This window comes from Homalodisca vitripennis, chromosome 2, assembly GCF_021130785.1.
Source record: "Homalodisca vitripennis isolate AUS2020 chromosome 2, UT_GWSS_2.1, whole genome shotgun sequence".
NCBI lineage: Eukaryota > Metazoa > Arthropoda > Insecta > Hemiptera > Cicadellidae > Homalodisca > Homalodisca vitripennis.
Window position 1 is genome coordinate 186,759,561 of NC_060208.1, and position 22,711 is coordinate 186,782,271.

Genomic DNA, 22,711 nt, shown 5'->3' on the forward strand with positions numbered 1-22,711 from the left:
AAAATTATTTGGTCTGATGAGGCCAATTTTAAGTTAAGCGGACGAGTTAACAGACATAACTGTACTTATTGGTATACTGACAATCAAAGTCTTTTGTTAGAGCAACAGCTGAATCAACCTGGTGTGAGTGTTTGGGGGGCAATATCATCATTTGGCGTACTTGGACCATATTTTTTTGAAGGAACAGTGACAGGAGATAAATATTTGGATATGCTTCAGAATTACGCGGTACCAGGACTCATGACGTTTGCAGAAAGCTTTCAAGAACTTTACTTTCAACACGATGGTGCTCCACCACATTACGCCACTGCCGTTTGCGATTATTTAAACAAACGTTTCCAAAGTAAAGTTATTGGTCGAAGGGCAGATATTGACATGCCCCCATGTTCACCAGATATCACACCAATGGATTTTTTCCTATGGGGAGTAGTCAAGGACTCTGTTTATTCTCGAAAGCCTCATACTATTGACGAACTGAAAGATTACATTTTATGATTTGGACAATGATCCCACACTATGCCGTAGATTATGTAACAGTATTCCAGAAAGACTTCAAAGATGTATTAATGAAGACGGAAAACAATTTGAATATAAAAAATAATTGTAAGTATTGTTTGTAATAAAAAATAATTTCAAATAAATCTAGTCTTGTTTTAACCAACTGTCCAGTGACTTTTGCGCCACCCTATATAGTATCTCACAAAGATGGTGGTACTGTACCAGGAATGTTGTGTAGAAATTGTAAATCTCGTAATATTTCTGGATACAAAATATTAGTTACTGTATTGCAATATTATAACTTGTGTTGAATAGGCTACCTGTTTAAATCTAACAGCTGTTTGATCCAAACTAAAACAGCTATACCACTGAACATAAGAACACATTGATTATTTAGCATTTTAGCTGATGAAAGACAACACATACAACAGTAACTTTTTAAATTTTTTACGTATTTCATATTCTTTTTTTACAACATATAAGCGCAAACAATAACTAACAACACTTATTAGGTGCCATATAGTACAATTTCCAAGAGCAAAAACTCCTTTATCTTTTTGATTCACATGTAATCAGCAGAAGTGTTAAAGTATATTTCTGGCAATAAAAATGTATTTTCAAAACCTAATAAATTTAATTACTGAATTGTATTTCTTAAGGCCGCTGTTTTATTTCTTTAATGGAAATGTCAGACAGTTGTAGTTTGTAAAGAGCGTATTTGGTACAGTACCTTCATAAATAGTGGCTTTACTGACAGCCTTCTTGATTTTAGTCCGATAAGAACAATGTCTTTCCTCTTATTTGTACTCTTAGAGTTATGGGAGATATCTGATTTTAAAAATGTATTTAACTCTCATTGAAACACTTTTTACGTTATTTGATATTTCTAGTGGTGATTCAGAAAAATAACATTTTTGTACATTATTAATTCTTTATTTACACATTTTCTGAGAATTATAACTTCATATCATTTAAATACTCAATGCACAAACGTGTACACTTTACAAGAAAACATTTTTTATGCGTATTTATCATAACTTGAAAATGAGACATTGCTCATAACTCTATGACCAAAAATAAGAGATTAGAAGTGTTTTACCTTTAACATTATTCCTATGTGGTAAAACACAAGTTTGATTCACTAGAGCTGAATACATAGGATAACAATAAGTCCATTGTTTGAAACACTCCACTTTACATGGTTCCAAAACTTGTATAGTAATATTACCCAATCATGTAAACAGCATTCTTGCTTTAAATGTAGTAAAAACATGGGTAAGTTTTGTTCAAAAAGGCATCATTTTAATAAATCTTTACAATGAGATTAAAAAAGGAATGAAAAAATTATGATTATCCTGTAAATTATTAATAGTGAATATTATAAACCATTTAGTCATAGTGTTTTATATAATACTGACAATATACCTGTTTGTAATTTCTTTGTAATGCCCAATAAATGATTGTATAAAAATCATCCGTCTAATTTTTAAAATCAACCCACACCATCAACGCCCAATCAGGTGAGTCTGGATATTCTTATTATATTGCTGTATTTGATATTTATTAATATCAAATTATCATTTAAAATTTGATATTAAAATTTTAAATGATCATCGCTTCTAACAAGAAAATGAGTGCAGGGGTTGTAATTTCCAGCAATGCTACTGGATGTATTTTAATGTTTAGAACTAATAACAATTCTAGATCTGTCAATCAAAAATGGTTAATGATAGACACATGATTTAAATGTTAAAATTTTTATTTTTCAATGACCTTTAGAATGAGGTCCACTCAATGTAACCTTCATTCGTAGCTTTTGAGTTGTTATGGTTATTGTAATTATTCAAAACATTGACTGCTTTTTAAGTAGAGTATGGCTTTTATTATAACCTCAATTCTGTTATATTTTATTCTACTAATTTTAAATAGTAAAATGTTATACTAATACAAATAGTTTTACAAATAATAAATGTAATAATTTGTTCATGTGCCTAACAATGTGTAATGTTGTTAATGATAATATTGCTTCTGTCTAATATAGAGGTAAAAAAGTCTGTTTATTGACTGTTTTAAGGCCATTTCACACCTCGGTCACACTATGTCACGTTACTTAAAATGACAGATGTCGCGTGACAGACGTACAGTTCACACCGCCACCGACGTCTGTCAGATACTGGGACATAGTTTCTGCTCTGTCAGTCGGTTTAGTTGAAGCAGGTAACATGGCAAGTGGTTCATAGTGCGATAGCTCGTTTACTAAAAATGTGCCTTGGTTGGATGACGGCGATAGTAGTTCGAGTAGTGAAGAGGAACTCATGCTGTTGTATTCGGTTACAAACCGAACGCACTGGGTGCACCCAATCAACCAAAGACAGTGCGGCGAGTATCATCATCTGATGAAGGATTTGGAGCTAGATGATGACAGATTCACAACATACTTTCGACTATCTAAACCTGAGTATGAAGAGATCTTAACATTGATATGTAACGATATTAGGGAAAAAAGATACCAACTACAGGAGATGTATTTCCAGCAGAGAAATAGCGCCAATATTACCATGCGTTAAGATGGTAAGTATACTAATCTTAACGACAAAAGAAGAATTTTCAACTATAGACTTTGTAGATGTAGAAGAGTAGTTTAAAATGCTTTTGGCATTCTTGCACAAAGATAGCGTATCTACTTCAGATCCTTAAAATTGTAAGCTGTAAACTTAGTAAACAAGATAGTCAAAGCAACAGCCGTCCTCCACAATTATCTATGCTCAAAGGGATCATTTTCTCCAGTACTGACGCCTGAGGAAATTTTAGAAGCTTATGACAAAGCATGGAAACCTATTCCTCGTTATGGTGCTCAGGCATCTAAAGAAGCTACGGAGATAAGAAATCACTTTGTTACATACTTCATGACCAAAGAAGGAAGTGTGCCATGGCAGTGGAACCACATGTAATGATAACCAAAACAACAATTAATTGTTCTAACAATTTGTATGTATTCTGCTCTTGTGTATGATTAATATTTGAAAAATATGTTTGCTAACAGTTTGTGGCATGTAGTAAGAATGATTAAACTACTGTCTGTATATTAGTATTATCAAAATGTAATTTTCTGTTGAATAACTTTCGTATAAACATAATGCCAATTTGTATTTAACATTCATGTGTTTTTCTTTTTTTAAGTCGTGTTTTTTTACCCTTGCGAGATTTTGTACTAAATTTAATTTGCGCTGTTCATTAAAGAGTATAAATAACACAAATTTATGCTAATATTAAAGCCAGTGAAATAGATATTGACACCACACATTTATGTTGCCAATATTATTAAACTATACTCAATTATGAAGGGTTATTTTGAAAGTTTTTAAGCTTAAACAAGTACAATTAAGAACTATTTACTATTTTGTTCCAGTTCCTCTGCTATTTCACCCCATGCTGTGTCCTTTAAATTGCTGTCTCTATACTCCTCCAAATCTGTATTCCACAGCAGTGGACGCGTTCTGACGGCTTCAATTAACTGTTCCATAATAAATAACAAAAATAGCAATCCAGCTTCTTGTAAAGAGTTACAGCACGAAACTGCACGACAGGTCTGCGCATGTGCGAGGCCACAGATGTCGACAGATGTTTTGAAAAGATCGCTCTCGGAGCGATTCTGCAGATTCGTCTGTGAGGTTCTGCGAGGTCGGTGTGAATTACACTATTTAAAACTATGGAAACAGATCTTTTGAAAAATCTGTCACGTTACGTAACGTGACATAGTGTGACCGCGGTGTGAAACAGCCTTTATACTCTGAAAATTCACAAGAACACAACACCCAATTTTTTATGAATGAATATTATACTTTCTATCAAAATTATTCTCAGAAACTATTAAATATCACACCCTTACCATTTTTTTGCTGATAATATAGACAAAAAGACTAATTCAAGATCACTTCATCTGCTTCATACCACAAAAGCCTCAAGCAATCTTCACCAAAAGAAACAACTACCTTCTAAAATCGGTCATATATATTAATACTAAATTCTTTGAAATTGGGCTGGTTGATCTTTTAAATATTTAACATGTATTTACTTTCTGTATTTCTTATGTTTTCATATATTTTTGTAATTAATTTGTTTATATTTTATGATTATAAAGTAAAATTTATACTAAGTGGAAACATGATAGATCTGGTTATAGGAATAATTATATAATTAGGTTTGTCCTCCTCTGTAGACTAATGGTTATAGTCTCGGTTCTCTAACCAAGAGATCACGGGTTCAAATCCCGAGGAGGTCTAATCATGTACTTTGACAATAAAAACCAGTGAACATAAAAGCTGATATAGCTAAGACGCTGAGGCTTAAATGAGATTAAAAAAAAAACTATATTGTTTTATTTTCATTTCACACATTTTTGACATAGATTAGAGAATATAAGATAGAGTGGAAAAACTATGATAAAATTCAATACAGAAATATTATAACTGCTCATTACCATGTCTTGATACACTCTCCACCACATTTCCCATCACTGTGACCAGAGCTGCTCTCTTCGGTACCCAACTAGTGGCCTAGTTGAAATTAGGAAAATACTTTGACACAGTTATGCCTATGCAACTTATTAGAGAATAGTGAAAATTTTGAACGTGTGAATTAAATTTGTGCCAAATAGAACCTGCCTCAATTCTTCTTTAGCTGAGAGGGTGGGTGTATTCTGTAACAAAATTGCAATTGTGAGTGTTCCGGCACTGCTATGTTCATGATGTTCTGGCACTGCTATGTTCATGGTGTTCCGGCATTGCTATGTTCATGATGTTCCGGCACTGCTATGTTCATGATGACATCACTGATGTTATTATGCAGAGAGCTAGAGAGACACGTGCTATATTATACAAAATATAGTTCTGTACATGTTTGACATTTAACTCTATAAACATTCCTTAAATTACAGATCTTTTAATGTTAAAGCATTTACAGTTAGTGATACGAGTTAGTAATTACACCTTTAACCATTTATACTTTATTTATTTGTAGAATTGCATAGATCTACCAATATACATTTAATCAAAATTTTCATGCTTATATTCTTAAAACTAAGATGAATGGGAATGATTTCATTGTGAAGGAAACTTGGCTTAAACCATAAGCAGTGACCTAAGGTGGCAACAACACATAGGATCCATATCAGCAAGGCTTACTGCAGTATGTTACATGGTGCGAAGGCTCCAGTGAATTATGGACGAGGATGTGCTTTTGAAGGTGTGCTTTGGATGCTTTCACAGTATCATCAGCTATGGAATTATCTTCTGGGGAAACAGTTCAATGGCGCAACGAATTTTTTTGATCCAGAAACGCATCATAAGAACTATCTGCAAAGTACCCTATTTAGCTCACTGTAGGGCACTCTTTGTACAGTTAAAGGTGCTAACATTGCCAGCCATCTATATTCTTGAATCCGCAATAATGGTAAGGAGGAAGCCTGAAATATTTATAAAAAATGACCAAGAACATCAATATGCTACAAGACAAAAGAAAAACGTTTATGTCAGCCAAGTAACATCCAGCCTAGCAAGAAGTGGCCCAAGATTCATGTTTGGGAAAATATATAATAGAATCCCAGCTGAAATTAAAGTAATTGAAGATATTTCAAAATTCAAGACAGCCTTGAAGGAATACTTAACCCAAAGACCCTATTACTCAGTAGAGGAATATTTTACTGAAGAATAGACACTACATGACATGACGACCATGGCGCAATTGCGCTACCAGTGGGAGATTATCAATCAATCAATCAAATAAAAACCAGGATTTTTCCAAACATTTGCTATTGTTCAGAGATACAAAAAAAAATCAGTAACACTACATTTCGAGATCTGCAATCTGATCTCTTCTTCAGGTAAATAACTAACTTAATACACTTTTTTTTTGTATCACTGAACTGCAAATGTCCGGAAAAATCCTGTTTCCTTCATAATCCTTCTAGCGTCAAAAACAACCTCACGTTTCATTGTATTGTGCTATTTAGGACATTATGTTTATGATTACAAAACTTATTACTTATTAGTTGACTGTTTCAATATGTTTCTAAATAAATCACCACAAGCAAATCAAGATAAGGTATTCAAAGTAATAAAAATAAGATCATATTTTACCTAGGAGGATGGCGGAGTATATTTCAACCAAGTGGATAGTTTTACTTTTGATTTAACAATCTCAATCGTGTTTCTTTATATCATGCATTCAAGCGGAAAAGTAAATAATAGTTCCTGCGCAAGGACGTAGTGAGTGAGTGGGTCCAAGGGGTCTGGACACCCCCCCCTCAAATTTTCAACTGTTTCAATCACTTTTTTTAGCAAACAATTATTATTATTTAAATAATTCAGTATAACTGGCATTTACTGCTGAAAGATCGTTCTCAACAAAGAAACGGATCAAGAACTTTTTAAGGAACAAAATGGGGCCTTACTCTCTGTCCACTACGGGAAAATATTAGTTGTCTGGACCTCCACCAAAATTTTTCTGGTTACGTTTTTGTTCCTGCGAACAAACAACAAATACCTCAAAACTTGCATCCGGTCTGTTCCAATAATAACTGCAGTGTCAATACAAAAGACAAATTATCTTCAATTGAAAATAAAAATTAAATTAAAAAAGAATATATTTTAAAGATTTTCTCACTATCATTAATGTCTCAAAATAATTTCTTTTGGACAACTAGTAGACTGATTATTATACATTTTCCGTATTTATTTTTAGCAACATATATTTAATCTTACTATCATTAACAAAATAATAAGATGTTGTCAAAGGGATACTTAGGGGGAGGGGGTGAAGTGGTGTGACGGGACATGACAGTGCCCAGCCGAATATATTTTCCGGAGCCAACCAAAGCTGAGCTACGAAGTCCTGTTTAAGAGCATTATACGATTCTTTTGTTTATTTGAAGGAATTGTTGGAGAGACATTGTTACAGAAATATTGTCTGGTGTTTGAAGTGTAATGTTGGTTTAACGAGATGATTGACAATGCGAATTATTGATTAAATGACAAGGATTGTTGAATATAGGAATAGGGAAAAGGTTTGGCAGCAACCACAGTTGTCATTACTTGGCTTATTCTATAGTCATTTACACTACCGCCACCCTTGTAAAGACTTGTCAGTGACAACCACTCAGTGACAAGTGTGTCCTCAATAACAAAGCATGCTCCAGGTGAAAGTTGATTTTAACTCCAGTTCATTGAGTAGTGCACTCAATTGTGCACCTGATGAGACAATGAGAATAACTCTTCACCTAGATTACACTACTTTTTGTAGTCTGAGTGTCTCTAATGTCGAAATAATGTGGAGTGTTTCATTTTGAGCTTCTTCATTCTTTGTGTTTTTGGATCCCTTCAGACAAACATGACTTCAGATTTCAGGAGTCAAATGTACAACAGTATCAGATTTTGAGGAAAGAGGAAGGTGAACTGGCACTAAACTCAGCATTCGCATTGAATCAATCCTTTCCACCATAGCTGCGTTATGTGTAGAATGCTCAAGGCCAGAACATTGGGTTTTAAAGGCGGACATTCTATTACTGATCTATCCACACTTCTAAGAGTGTAGAAAAAATCAGTAACATATGAATCAGTGCACGCTATTACAACTTTACATACATTTATTAATAGAGTTTTATTTAAAGACTAGCAGTTGCCCGCGGCTTCGCACGCAATTTCCCGTAAAAAACAGTTCACTATATTCACGTATTCTTTCTCTATCACATTCTAAACACTGCTGAGATAATTGATAGTCATTCCTTCGTGAGCCTCTTGGGCGCATTATGCAGGTATGTAGGGTACCATATTTCCTGCCTCTATCTTTCGTGGTTTTTGCTAGGTGTTGATAAGTTATTCAGAACAATTAATTTATATGGATGAATCTCGATAAACTAATTAGGTTATAAAGAGTCAAATTCGGTCTGTTAAAATTAATTTTCTGTCTAAGATATTTCCAGTATTTATTGAGGAGTGTGCCTTTAAGAAAATGTATCAACGAAAACCAATTTCGATCATAAAGCGTCTTCTTTCGGCTTTTTTCATTTACCTTCGATCTAACCAAATTCGATTACCTTATGCGCAAACATTCACGGATTTGTACAATAAAGTTGTTTTCATAATAGCGTTTAATAGTATTTTCATTGCATTAGATAGTTTACTGGTCATTGGTGCAATCTGAATTTAAAATTAGGCAATGACGTCTTCTATGCAACCTGCATTACACTACTGATCAAGCACTTTACAATAACAATTTTCTAAATTTAAAATGTAAACAAATAATGTTTCTGCCTCTTTGATGAACTTCAGTTGAAAGTATTAACAGCTGTTAAGTATCAGTTCGCTTTGTATTAAGTGTCGTAGCGCAGTTTGTCGGATCCAATATAAAACACTCCAACATCAACAACAATTTATAATTAAAAAATTAATTAAATAAACTTTTTATACCTCTCTAAAAGTATGCCTATGTTGCTTCCAGGAACGTGTAGAATCACTGTACAAAATTTCACGATGTTTCGTGCATTGGTTCCAGAGTTATAACGGAACATACAAACAAACATTTGCATTTATATATATATAGACTACTTGACTGAATTTGGTACATATATCGCAAATACTTAACTTATCCATTAGAGTAAAATCGTTCCGTATTTCCTGATATTCATTGAAAAATCACCAAATTTTATCAGAAACCCCAAAACTTCATAAACAATTGATTTTGTATTTAAAATTTCATGAAAACAACAAAATTTTCAAAACACTCCAATTATCCCTTATCTTAAAACTTATATCTCATAAACCACTTGGTATTTTTCAATGAAATTAGCTTAAACAGGATCAGAAAAAAAAAAACAAAAGAACTTTTTAAAATAATCATTTCTGGTCTAACCCTTAGTGACTTTTAAATAGATTTTTCGTAATATTATACCCATTTCTTTAAATATTCTTTTGGAATTAAAGTTAAATACTTCTCTCATTGTATTTTAAATTTGTACAAAATATAAAAAATATTTACCTAATAAGTAAAAAAATTTAACGATTTTTCGAAAACTTTATTACATTTTTTTATATTATTTTTAATTATGTCATATGCTGAAAATTCTTAGAACAACTACGACATAACCAATTGCATTGCATTTTTAACTGCATTTTGAAAATCTATATCGAATTAATAATTATATCAGTCTTGAACCAGAAATATTTGTCAAACTCTTAGTTGTATCTATAACATAAATTGGTATATTTTCTATAAATTCTTTTTGTTTGTGATACATTTCTAGATTTTTTAAAACTAAATTTCTAAAAATTTAGAAATTTAGAGATTCATAACTCTAAAATTACTATCAGAAATATTTAAATTTTGAAATTCATTTGGTTAATATGAACCATTTGATTTTACTCTAATATTATTTACATTTAAACTATCAAACTTCAAAGGATTTTTCTTGATTATTCTCTCTGTCTGTTTGAAGACCAACTCTAACATTAATCTGTACATTACTGTTTAGATGCCTGTCCCAATTTATGTAACTAAGTCTTTTTTCTCGATATAAGAAAATTAAACTTTTCAAAATAACTCTTTTTTAACTCATAACATGTTTGAACACAACAACTTCTGAAAACTCTAGATTAGTTTAAAAATTAGAAAATCCAATTGATTTAGAATAAAATTCAAATAGTTTTATCAGACTAAGCGGATTTTATTCTGATGATTACATAATGAATATTGTTGAAAATACCATTACTAGATTGCATAATGTTAAAAAACAAAATTATATATCTTATTACACTGATAAAGGATATTACACCTGATAAAATTCGGATGCTATTAAGGATTATTTGAAAATATTAACATCCAGATACGACTTTAAAATGGAATGAAAATGACTTTGAATACGGTAAAAGATTCAAATAAAATCGCCAGCTACAATTTACTTTTCATTAATTTGAATGATTTATTAGAATTTGAAATGAAATCTTAAAACTGAACCAAATACATTTTAAGAAATCCAAAATTTGGACCTTTTGATGTCATATAATTACATTTTAACCTTGTAGTACATATTTTGCAAATCATTCTCAACATACTCATTTATACAAAGAATCTGAAATTTTTACTCTTTCTAAATGTTGTTTTGATCTAAAATTAGTGAAAACTCAAATTAATTAAATTATATGCAAAATATTAAAACAATTCAAAATATTGTCTTAATTATTCCAGGTTCTGAACAAAACAAGATTAAATATCTTAAAAATAAAATAAAACACTAGAAAATTATAGTAAGGCTACAAACTAATAAAAATATGTAAACAGAGTGGAAACATTGATTTAATGAAAGTAGGTGTTGTTTATAAAGAATCACAAATTTGTTTTAATTTTTTTTATGTGGGAATATCCTTATTATGTACTCAGAGCACAATAAGAAGAAAGACCGAAAAGGTCAAGAGAACTTAAAACAGATTATCTAAAATTTTAAATTTTATCGAGATCAGTTTTTCCAAATAGTATAAATCTTTATAAGCAAATAAAAGAATCTTTAAATATTGTATACAATGGAAATAATTTTAAAACAAATACAAAAGAATATCAATATATTTATGATATATCAAGTATCAAAAGTGAATTTAGAATAAATTGACAAATATAATAATATTGTTGATAAGATTAGGTTTTAAAACTAACTCTTTTATTATGATCATTTGTTTGTAAATGTTTTCATAAGTATAAAAACCGTTGAATGCCTCTTCTACATTCACGATTAACTAATTATCAAAAATCTTTCTCATACATTTTTTTACAATATGTTTGCTTTTATTTGTACTATAATGCCAGTTAGTGAATTCTGAAATATTCTGAATTTCCTTACACCTGTGATCCATTTACATCTTTATTTAGGTATTTTAAAAGGAATCTTCATTCTCTCATTTTGTGTTCTGTTATATCTTTTTACAATAACTAATTTTTTTAAATTTTCATTGTAATAAAGCTTAAAGTTATATTTTTACAAAACTTCATTAAATTGTTTATTTTTAACTCTAAACCTCTATCTGTATGTAAGAGATTCAAAACTGTATGGTTGGCTTTTATTGCATCTTTTATTATAGCCCTATCCTCAAACACGTTTGAATAATTTTTATTCAATTGCACTTGACCAAACATATTAACAAATACTGGTTTTTCACTAAGATTTCTTATAAATGAACTTTTACTTGCTCTACTCTTTGAATATTTTGTTGCAATTCTGTATAAGCCGTTTTGAGTTTAAACAGTTTGAGGATCTATATTTTTAATTTAATTTTTATATTTATGACAGTGTATTAAATCATCTTCCATTTATATTTTAAAATATGACCTTTTGAGCTTAATGCTAATTTATTAATAGTGACTGTATACATTTGATGATTATAACTTCTAATGTATGTTGCTTCTTTGAATTCTTCTTAATCTTTCAATAAACATTTCTTGAAACTGTTTATATTTATTATTTTCTTTACAACACTTCTTTTAATACCCTTATATCTAACACTAAATTTATTTATTTAAAAAATAAATAAATTTATATCTTGGTATTTGTGAAATTTTCTTCTCCTTTAGTTAATACTAGCTGTTACCCACGGCTTCGCACGCAAATCTTAAGAACCGAAGTCCTTATATTACTTAGTAAAAGCAATTATGTGCTATTGGCTGCGGGTAACAGCTAGTTCGTCAATAAATTCGTACTATTTTATAACGAAAACTCTTCATTTTCAATAAAATGCCAATTACAACCAAATACCCACGGCTTCGCACACGATTTCCTACAGAAAAATTGGGACATAGGAGGCATATTTCTTTTGAACGTCGTTATTACCCTTCTGAAATAAATGATAGTCACTAAAAGATACTCCAAGCTCATGATCTATTTAAGATTAAAATTTAAAAACAGTCTCAATATGCACCTGTCAAATAACTGGAATTTTTCTCCAATATTCTATGATTTTTGTATACAATTGAACTATATTAGACCATTGTGGACAGGAGTCAAAAAGTCGGAATTCATTAGCGCACATACAATGTAATAAATGATGGCGCTCAATGTAATTTTGAAATGAAAATAGGCATATTTTAGGTACATATTATTACAGTCTAATGATTATGAGCTTCAGATGTTAAGCGAAATTGCGTATGGTTTTTATTTTAAGCTTTGCGCGTGTATCACTTCTGGATCAAATTAGTTATATCTCCGATGCCATGATTGAGCTTGCTTTGTTGTCTCGATCGAGAGAATATGTACACACAGGAGTTTTGAGAACCATACTTCTGTCAAGAAAAACAACTAAGGTTGGTTTTATAACATTCTTTATATTTGTAGCCAACGTAAGATAGTAATTTTGATATCTGCATTGCTCTTCTGATCAAGCATGAGCATGGTTTATATTAGATAAATATTGCAGTTAAAGGTGAATTTTTACGTCAAATTTGAATTGTATTATCTGGATAGTAAAGTCTATGTTTAACAGTGATTGCAGAAACAGTTGAAACATAATTTGCTGTTTCTCTTAAGCTTACTCTATGCTTTCAAACTATAAGTGTAAAGAAATTTAAAATAGTAATTAAATTATATAAACATATATTTCTTTTGTCGCATTATACTGATGGCGAGAGAAAAGAAGAGACCTGGATTCTGGCCTATCTGAAATTTGCAGGCGTTACTACTAGTATGTTACCGCGCCTTGTTTCGTAATTCCATTATTGTTTCACTGTTCCATTGCTAGGATAAACAATTCGCAGGATTGGCTGTGGGGCGAAGCGCCTGAAATTACTGCGCGGCAACACACTAGTACACATCTGTGCGACGGTACGGGCCAGGTCTCTTCTTTTCTCTCGCCAACAGTATATGTTTACAAAGAACAGCTGATTAAATTTGAAAAGGCTCTTTCACTTAATAACATATGTTTGCTGCAATGCATTTCTTATGGGTATTTCTGTAACTTTTAGAGACAAGTGGGGCGGAATCCTGAATCGGGAACGGGATAAAAAGTATCCTATGTCCTTCTCCAAGTTCTTAGCTACCTCCCTACCAATTTTCAGCCAAATCGGTTCAGCCGTTCTTGACTTATAAATAGTGTAACTAACACTACTTTCTTTATATATATATCTATATATATATATATATATATATATATATATAGACATAGGCGTAGCGTGACCTAATAATTTGGGGGGGCACGGGGTCTCCGGGGGGGGGGGGTCCCGTGGAAACTTATTTGAAAACTACCACTTAAGAACTAAAGTAAAGTATATGTGTATTTTTGTTAAACATTGGTTTTAATCAATTTTTACTATATTGATGGATTGTAAAAAGACTCAATTTCAAATTATACAAGTTTATTCTATTCTAGACATAACTGCAAGGACATTTATAACACAAAAACAAATTTGTGTACAAGACAAAGTTTTAAGGTGAACAGAACTACAGTAATGGTTTTCAACGAACCAATTTTCGTTACTTCTAATGAAGCATTAGCCTCCTATCGGCTAGATTTGAAAATCTGTCAACTAACAGATCTAGTTTTTTATCTTTCATGTATTCAGACGTCAATTCTTGCTCAATAGACATCAGGGCAAGCCTACTTAAGCGGTCTACTGTCATGGTGCTTTCGAAGAAATGTCTTTAGCCTTCGTAGTGTAGAAAACGATCTTTCTGCGCTTGCTGTTGTGATAGGCCACGAAAGTGATATTTCTAGTAGCTGCCAAACATCTGGTGCACTGGCTTGAAGATCATTCTCAATAAAAAAATCAGCCAACTCTTGGAACGTTATTCTTGTGGTTGCTTTGTCTGTTTTGACAAAATTGTTCTTTGCATAACAGTGAAAAAACTTAAGATGTACAGAGAAACTTAAAGACAAGTTATAAAACTTTTGGATTGCCATAACAGCGTTGTTGTCAATTTCGGTCCAATTAAATAGTAACTGGGCAATGCAGTTGATTTTATCATAATCGTTCTTGGAAAAACGAGATTGCAGGTTTACAATTACTGTGTCTAAAGCAGCAAAGTAAATGCCAGTCTTGAACATCTGTTCAGGTTCAGGTTCAGGTGATTGATGAAATGCAGCATCTGAAGAGCTACTACTAGCTTCAAGTTTTTTCGGAATCTTCCGTTTGCGTGGTAGTGAAGGCCTTTCAACTGACAAACCTTTCATACCATATTTGTTACACTGTTCTTCTGACTCATTCCACATCTGAATAAAGCCATCATCATTTCTGTCCAGTTTTAAACAGTCAATGACTGATTCAACTTTTGCAAAAACCTTAGAAATGTCAAGAGATTCACTCTGCAGTTCTTTGGAGAGTATATCAGTCTGACTCAAAACGCTGTGCAATAGTTTTAAACTGAATACAAATTCAAATGTGCTGATTTGTTTGGCTAGACCATCAGCTTCGGCTGCAATTTTACGATTTGATACATCGTTTGCAATAACTTCCAAAGTTTCGTACACTTCAGGGAGCTGCTCTAGAATTACATGGATTGCTTTGTGTCGAACTGTCCATCTAGTTCGAGACAAGCTCACCAGTCTTTTCATTTTTGTTTCTCCGCTTTGCTTACATATTGATTCAAATATTGAAAACCTGTTAGCTGATGCATTAATTAAGTTATACAGGTGATTTACTATGGATAAGCAATTCCGAAGCTGTCTTATTTCTTCACAAAATCTCTGAACAGCCAGATCAAGCAAGTGGGCATGGCAGTGTGTGTACAAAGCTTTAGGCTCTTCTTCTTGGAACCTTGAGACAACACCTTTGAATTTGCCGCTCATGTTACTAGCTCCATCATATGCCTGGCCGTGCATTTTATTTAAGCTTATACCCAACTGCTGCAGATACTGTTTAATAGTGTGATGTAAATTTTCACCAGTAGTGTCTGACACATCAACGAAGCCCAAAAACCTTTCATTGATTTTAATGTGTCCATCTATTTTAGTAATGTATCGAATGCAAATGCTAAGCTGTTCACGGGTTGAAATATCCGTAGTTTCATCACAAATAATTGAGTAGGCCAAAGCCTCACTCACCTCTTGGACAATTTGTTGAAGCATTTCACTTTTTATGCAATCTATTATCTCATTTTGTACCTGGGCACTTTTGTATGAATGGACTGGGGATTTCATTAATGTTTGGATTCCTTCCTCCATTTGAGTAGATCTCAGTTGTAGCAGTTCTATAAAGTTCCCCCTGTTAAATGAAGCAGTACTCTCATCATGTCCTCTTAAGGCAAGATTCTGTTTTCCAAGGAATAGGATGTTTTCAATTATGAATTTTAAATACCTCCTATTCATCTCAACCATTTTAGTATGTGCCGAGGACAACGAATCTGCTACCGTGCTTCCTGCTTTTCTATACTCATTGAGAAACTGTTTAGATTTTTGATGCATTTCACTATTCTCATGTTTCCTGAATTTTTCCAAAGCTTTCTTCCAATTGTTCATGCCCAGTTTAGTGAATGACTCCTCCCCGCGACCAGACTTATGTTGACAAAATAGTCGGCATGGGTAACAAAATGCAGCGTCTTTAATGGGGCTATATTCGACCCAATTAAATTCACTGTACCAGGATTCTTTGAACTGCCTCGATTTGGATTGAATCTTGCTTACCTTAAAACAATCAACAGGCTGAAATGCTCCTTTTGCAATATCTGCACTTTGTACTCCCAATGAAGGATCTCTACTTTCGCCCTGGAATGTAGCATCACGATCTGGGCGTAAACAAGATGGCGATTCATCACCAACGCTACCTCCAGTGCTACTTCCCGCTAAATGTAAATCTTCATTTACACTTTCACTTGAATTTCCAAGTTTTTTAAAGAATGTTAGTACAGAGGACTGTTTCTTAGACATGATAACAAACGAACATCCGCAAAAATTACACAAACAATAGCAGCTCAGCTAGTAACAATAAGCTTATTGAACGAATAAAACGTGGCGACCACCTACACAACACAACACACGCGCACTGAGCTGGTATGATATCCCTCCGCCAGGCGTCGTCAATGCTCGGAGGCCCTCGGCCGGCGTCGGCTGGGCTCGGGTGCATTCGATCGGCTGCTCCAGCTCGGGCGCAACCGGCCAGAGTCGGCTCACCGGCACTTGTAAATTTAGTTGTAACACGCGCATACTTTACACACACACAGAATCAAATTAGATGCATACAGAAAAATAGACTAACGGGGGATCTATATTAGTTATTCATTCGTAACTTTTAGTGTATACATATACGTAATTTAAAGATAATTTATATTATTTTTTTCTTTTTTTGCATAATGTTGGGGGGGCACGTGCCCCCCCGGCCCGACGCCACTGTATATAGATTATTGTTGTGTGTTTTGCTTTTAGAATTATATTTTTTGCTCTGTGTTTTGACAATTTGAACTCTTTGAATAATTTTGTTGGAACATTTAGTAAATCTTTTTAATTTTTAGCTCTATAATATATAGATTTGTACACTTGATTCATAGCATTTGATACTAGATATAATGTTAAACCACAAGAAATATGCTTTTAATTTTTTTAATTATTGATTTTAGGGGATTGGTTTTGCATGTGGGTATCATTTACAAAATACTGTCCAAATTCATAAAAACCACATAAAGAAAATATCTTTTATGTGTAGTTCCCCAGTTAATTCTTTTCGGGTTATTTTAGTACTTTTAATATTGTTTGCTACGAGCTGAGTATATTTCATATTTCTGAAGCCAAGAGGATTTGCATTTTTCTTGATCTTTCTTATGTGTAAAATAAATTTTTCTAATAATAATACAATAACGTTTTAAAGAGAAATTTTATTTTCAATATCTTGATAATTTTCAATATTGAACATATTCAAATTACTTTTATTTTGTTTAAAAGATTTCTACAATTATTTCTACTTTTCAAGAATTAACTTTCCGTAAATAAAAATTTGATTTTCATTTGCCCATAGTTTAAAATAACTAAATTCATTCTATAATTTTTCAAGATTTTTCTTAGAGTTGTTGTGTTGATGATATTTTTTTTTATGTTTCTTTATTACAAGATGGACAATGAATTGTTTTATTAGTCACTTATGACAGTTTTTTGTAAATAAAATCTGTATTAAAAATAATAGATCAAAAAATTAAAAAATATATTGTTTAGCAATTGAAAATCTCTTCATATATATATGGGTGTACGAGCGTGTGCAGATCTAAGAAAACCTACTCAAAAAACGTTGACTTCCAGACTAAGATATTTCCAGTGCCATATTAGAATTCCCCATTTGTCCTGATAAATAGTATATCTGTAAACACGTAGAGCTGAGAAGCCTACTTCAGCAAAAAAACCAAAAAGCGTCTACTTCAGGCCGTTTAAATTAACGGTCTAATGCATTTATGGTGTAAAATTTGAGTTCATTTCATTGTGGCGACCAAAAAAATAAGGTGTCCCACGAGTAACCCAACAAACTTCTCAGGTTGTTTCACAATAATGAAAAAATTTCATATAAACATGAACATTTCTATATGAAACGCTTGTTCATGAACGACTGCGTTCAAATGACAAGTCCAAAATCGCTTTTTTAGCAAACTACGGCTAGCGAAAGATTTCGACCGATTTTCTGGAAAGAGACAGAAATTAAGCAAAACTAATGTGTTTGTAACGTAGTTAGGTTTTAAATTTACCGGATTTCATGTCAAATAAACTGAATAATTTTAATTACATGCGTCCCAGGCCTGTAAGACCACCCATATCTGAGATATCAGACAAAATATGCTAAATCTGGTCTCTCGAAAAACAAGGTTTGTTTAGATTTAAAATACATTAACTACGTTAAATAGGTAAAAAAAAACCCCAAATGTTTAACCAAATATTGTAGAGAATGTAATTCTGAAGAGAATGACGTTAAATAGGCCAATACTAAACAAACACAAAGTTTAAAAAATTAATGTTTAATGAAATCAAAACATATGAAAAATAATATCTGTTTATTAAATGAACATTCTTTGTCAAAACAAAACATTTTAGGATTTTTTAGTAAAGTAAATTATAAAAATAAATTACAGCATAAAATATTGTAGGATGAGAAACAAGGTTTTTAAAATACAGAGTTTAGTTAGGAAATGCTTTTAGTTTACTGAAAATCGAGAGTTGGCAACACTGTTGCGACGATACCTGAATCCAAGTTATTATTATACAGCTGTCCAACAATTTAGCTGTTGCAGTAACTAGTATATCATCTTTCGTTTGTGCAGTGTATATGTATTATTGTATTATTTGTACTTTTTTACTGATATAATGCAATTTACATTTTCAAATCAAGACTACATAAATATTGTTTTCGTTATAGCTTTTCCAATGGAAATAGTCGGGCAAACTAAACGTGAATATGAGAGACAATTTCCGAATAGATGAACACCTAATTGTTTGAGAGAATGTCCTGTAATACAGCCTGTAGACTGATGCTCAACTGAAAATCCAAAAGCAGTTGTAGATTTGAACTTTCAAATTTGATTTTCGATAATGCATGGTGTAGTATAATTGGGCACCAGTATTGGTCCATTTGTTTATGAAAACCCCTTACTGGCCTTGTGTACAAAGACTTTTTAGAGAATCAACTGCCAGTTCTACTTGAAGATGTACCACTTGAAAGAAGACAAAAGCGATATTCAAACATGACGGCACATTATTTACAAAATGTTAGTGAGCACTTGCAGATAAGTTTTGATAAATTAATCGAGGTGGATCAAGATTCATTTAATTGATCAAGATCAATTAATTTGCCTCCTAGATCCTCTGATTTAAATTTCTTGGATTATAACCTCTGAGATTATTTAAAACAAATTTTATATATTATGCACAAATTATCAAGGAAATTGTTTTGAACACTATTTGTATAAGTTATGAAAATAGGAATAAAAGATTCAGCAATTAAAATGTTTTACTTTCACGAAGAACGTTCATTAAACAGATATTGCATTTTCTGTCTTATTTTTCATACGTGTTGATTTAATTAAACATTAATTTTTTTAACTTTCTATTTGTTTATTACTGGCCTATTTAACATCAATCTTTTCAGAGTTAAATTCACTCCAATTTTTTGTTATAAATTTTGGCTATTTATTACTAATTTAATTAAGTTAATGTAGCTTACTTCAGCATGTTTTTTGAGACCAAATTTTGTATATTTTGTCTGATATCGCAGATATGGGTGGTCTTATAAGTCTGGTACGTATTTAATTTAAATGTTTCAGTACAATTTACATAAAATCCGATAGATTTAACACCTAACTTTACATTATAAAAACACCAGTTTTGCTTTATTTCTATCCTTTTTCAGAAAACCTGTTGAAATCTTTCGCTAGCCGTAGTTTGCTAGCAAAGCATTTCCAGACATATGTTTATATCAACTTTTTCATTATTTTGATGAGAGGAAACCACCTGAGAATTTTTTTCGGGTTACTCGTGTGACACCCCGTATACATATCTCGATCTACTTTAGGGTCTACTTACGTCTCTTGCAGGAACCGTAAGATTGTCTACGTAAAATTTCATTACAATCGGTTGAGTAGTTTACGCATGAAAACAAAACAAAAAACAAAGGTACTTCTGAATTTATAATATTATTAGGATAAGGATTAGGATTTGTAGATACAATTTTGAGTAAATGTAAAAAAATCATCTGTAGTGACAGTTCTAATATGTATACAATAGTCAATAGACAAAATTCTTTATTCGTAATCTTAGAGATCAGAATAGTGTCACAATACATTAAGATTTTCAATTTGTTTAAAAGTTAACAGATACATCTGGTAAATAAGTAGTTCTTATATAAGATTAAATCTTCTAACTGGTAGGTTTCACAGTCAAGTAATTATTAATGTCAATTTTCTTCTTCACTCCTCCAGTTTAAGAACTCATTGAGCGATTAAAATGGCCGTTCTGTAAGCTGAGATTGTGTCAAGGCTGACTTCAGTCCTTTTCCTTGCAGTGCTTTGAGTTCTTCAGGAAGAAGGTTAAAATGTTTCCTGCCTGCGCAAGGTTTCTTCTCAAAGAGTGCAGTATGTATTTGGCTGAGTGCTAAGGGTATATTTTCTATATTTATAAAAAATTGATTGAAGTGATTGATACTGTACACGGGTTGGTATAGTTTTCCCTTCTATGTTTAGTGTTGGTTGGAATGATTCTAAGCATTTATCTATCCTCTCACTATTTATTACTTGCCACAAGACTTTTGATTTATTTTCAGCATTAGCTATGAATGAATGAATGAATGTTTATTGTCATATTACATCTTACAAGATCCAGCTATGCTGGTAAACAAATGACATAGTCAGAAAATTCCCTTTTTTCGGTCTCCCAGCGTTAGTTGTAATAGATTTAACAAGAGCAAGATTCCAGCTAAAAAGATTTGCTAACAAATAAATAAGCTCTAATATAAATAACAGTATTAACATTTTCAGCTATGAATAAATTAACTATAAACTAATTAACAGTATTAAAACCTATGTCAAACGTTTATTTTGTAAAACATTCCTAAGTCAGATAACATTATAAGCCAAATAACCATTTTGAGGAAAAAAGTGAAAACATCAACTGGGATATACATAACGGGCAACCCCGTTCTCAAGAACTACCTCGATCAAGTAACTCACCACCACCAAAAATAAGGCAATATAAGAGAACCATCCCCAGTTCTATACCACAGATAGTGAAAAGTAAAAAATCTCCACCACTAAATGCTAAAATAAAGGAGAGGGATGAAAGTTATGATGACTTCTTTCTAAACAATATCAACTTTTATAGAGAACACATGAAGCAACATTATAACTTCAGGGAAAACAGAGAGCTTTTACCAGCCAATGAATCCACCTCAGAGCCATCAAATCAACTACAGCAAACTAATTTTTTAGACAGCGCCAAGACGATCAAAACCAAAATGAAAACGAAGGAAACGTTGAACTCATCAGAAACCCATTAAATAGAATGCCTTTAACCATCTTTCACCAAAACGCAGACACCATAGCCAACAAAATTGATAGACTCAATGCTCTTCTTGATACCTTAAAACCCAACCTAGTAATTATCACAGAGCATGGACAAAAAGAAGAAACCCTTGCCAACACTAGACTCATTGGATATAGTCTAAAAGCAGCATACTGCCGAAAGTCACATCGCAAAGGTGGAGTGGCCATTTACGCTCATGATTCAATGGATGGGAAGATAGAAACAATTGACAGTGAGGATGTTAGTATCGAAATGACATGTGAGCTGGCGACAGTAAAAGTTAAAACCGGTAAAACATCTCTATTTGTTATGGGAGTCTACAGAACAGATGGCAACCTTGAAGAAGGACTGGAAGCAATCTATGATTCACTTGACAACATATGTGCAGAAAAACATCCTACAATTCTCGTGGGTGATATCAACATTGATTGTCTTGACAAGGGGAATGACTACTATAGACTACGAGATACATTAAATTGCCACAGCATGTATAGAGTAGACCTGCCGCCAACTCGAATAACACCAACATCAATGTCATCAATTGACAGCGTGTGTACAAACATGGAAGAAGAAGAGATCAAAGTGGAAATTATAGATGCAGGAATATCTGACCATACAGGACAGATGTACAGAATCCAAAGAGACACAGGACCCACTACTCTTCAGTCAACCTCTAAAAGAAGAAACATGAATGACAGAAACCTACATAAACTAAAAGACCTACTCAAGCAGGAAAACTGGGAAGAAGTTTACAACACTGAAAATGCTAATGAAGCCTATATCAAGTTCAACAATACCTTACAACGAGCCCTCAACCACTGTTGCCCTCACATTACTTCTACACGAAGAAAGAAAAAGAACTACACAGTCTTATGCAACCCTGTAGTAACTCAAATAAAACAAGAGTTTCTTAAAGCCCAAAATACCTACCAAACAACCGGTCAAGAAGAGCACAAAATAAGGGCACTATCTTTGAAAAAAGATTACGACCTGCAGCTCCGGCAATTAAGAAAACAAGCTAATGTAAATAAAATCCAAGAAGCAAACAATAAATCCAAAGCAATCTGGAACGTTATCAACGATGAGAGGAAGAAGAAAGAAGAAACCATTCAATTAAATAAACTCATAATTCAAGACCAGGAGCTTATAAACCCTAAAGAAATATCAGACTACTTGAATGAATTCTTTACCTCCATTGCAGA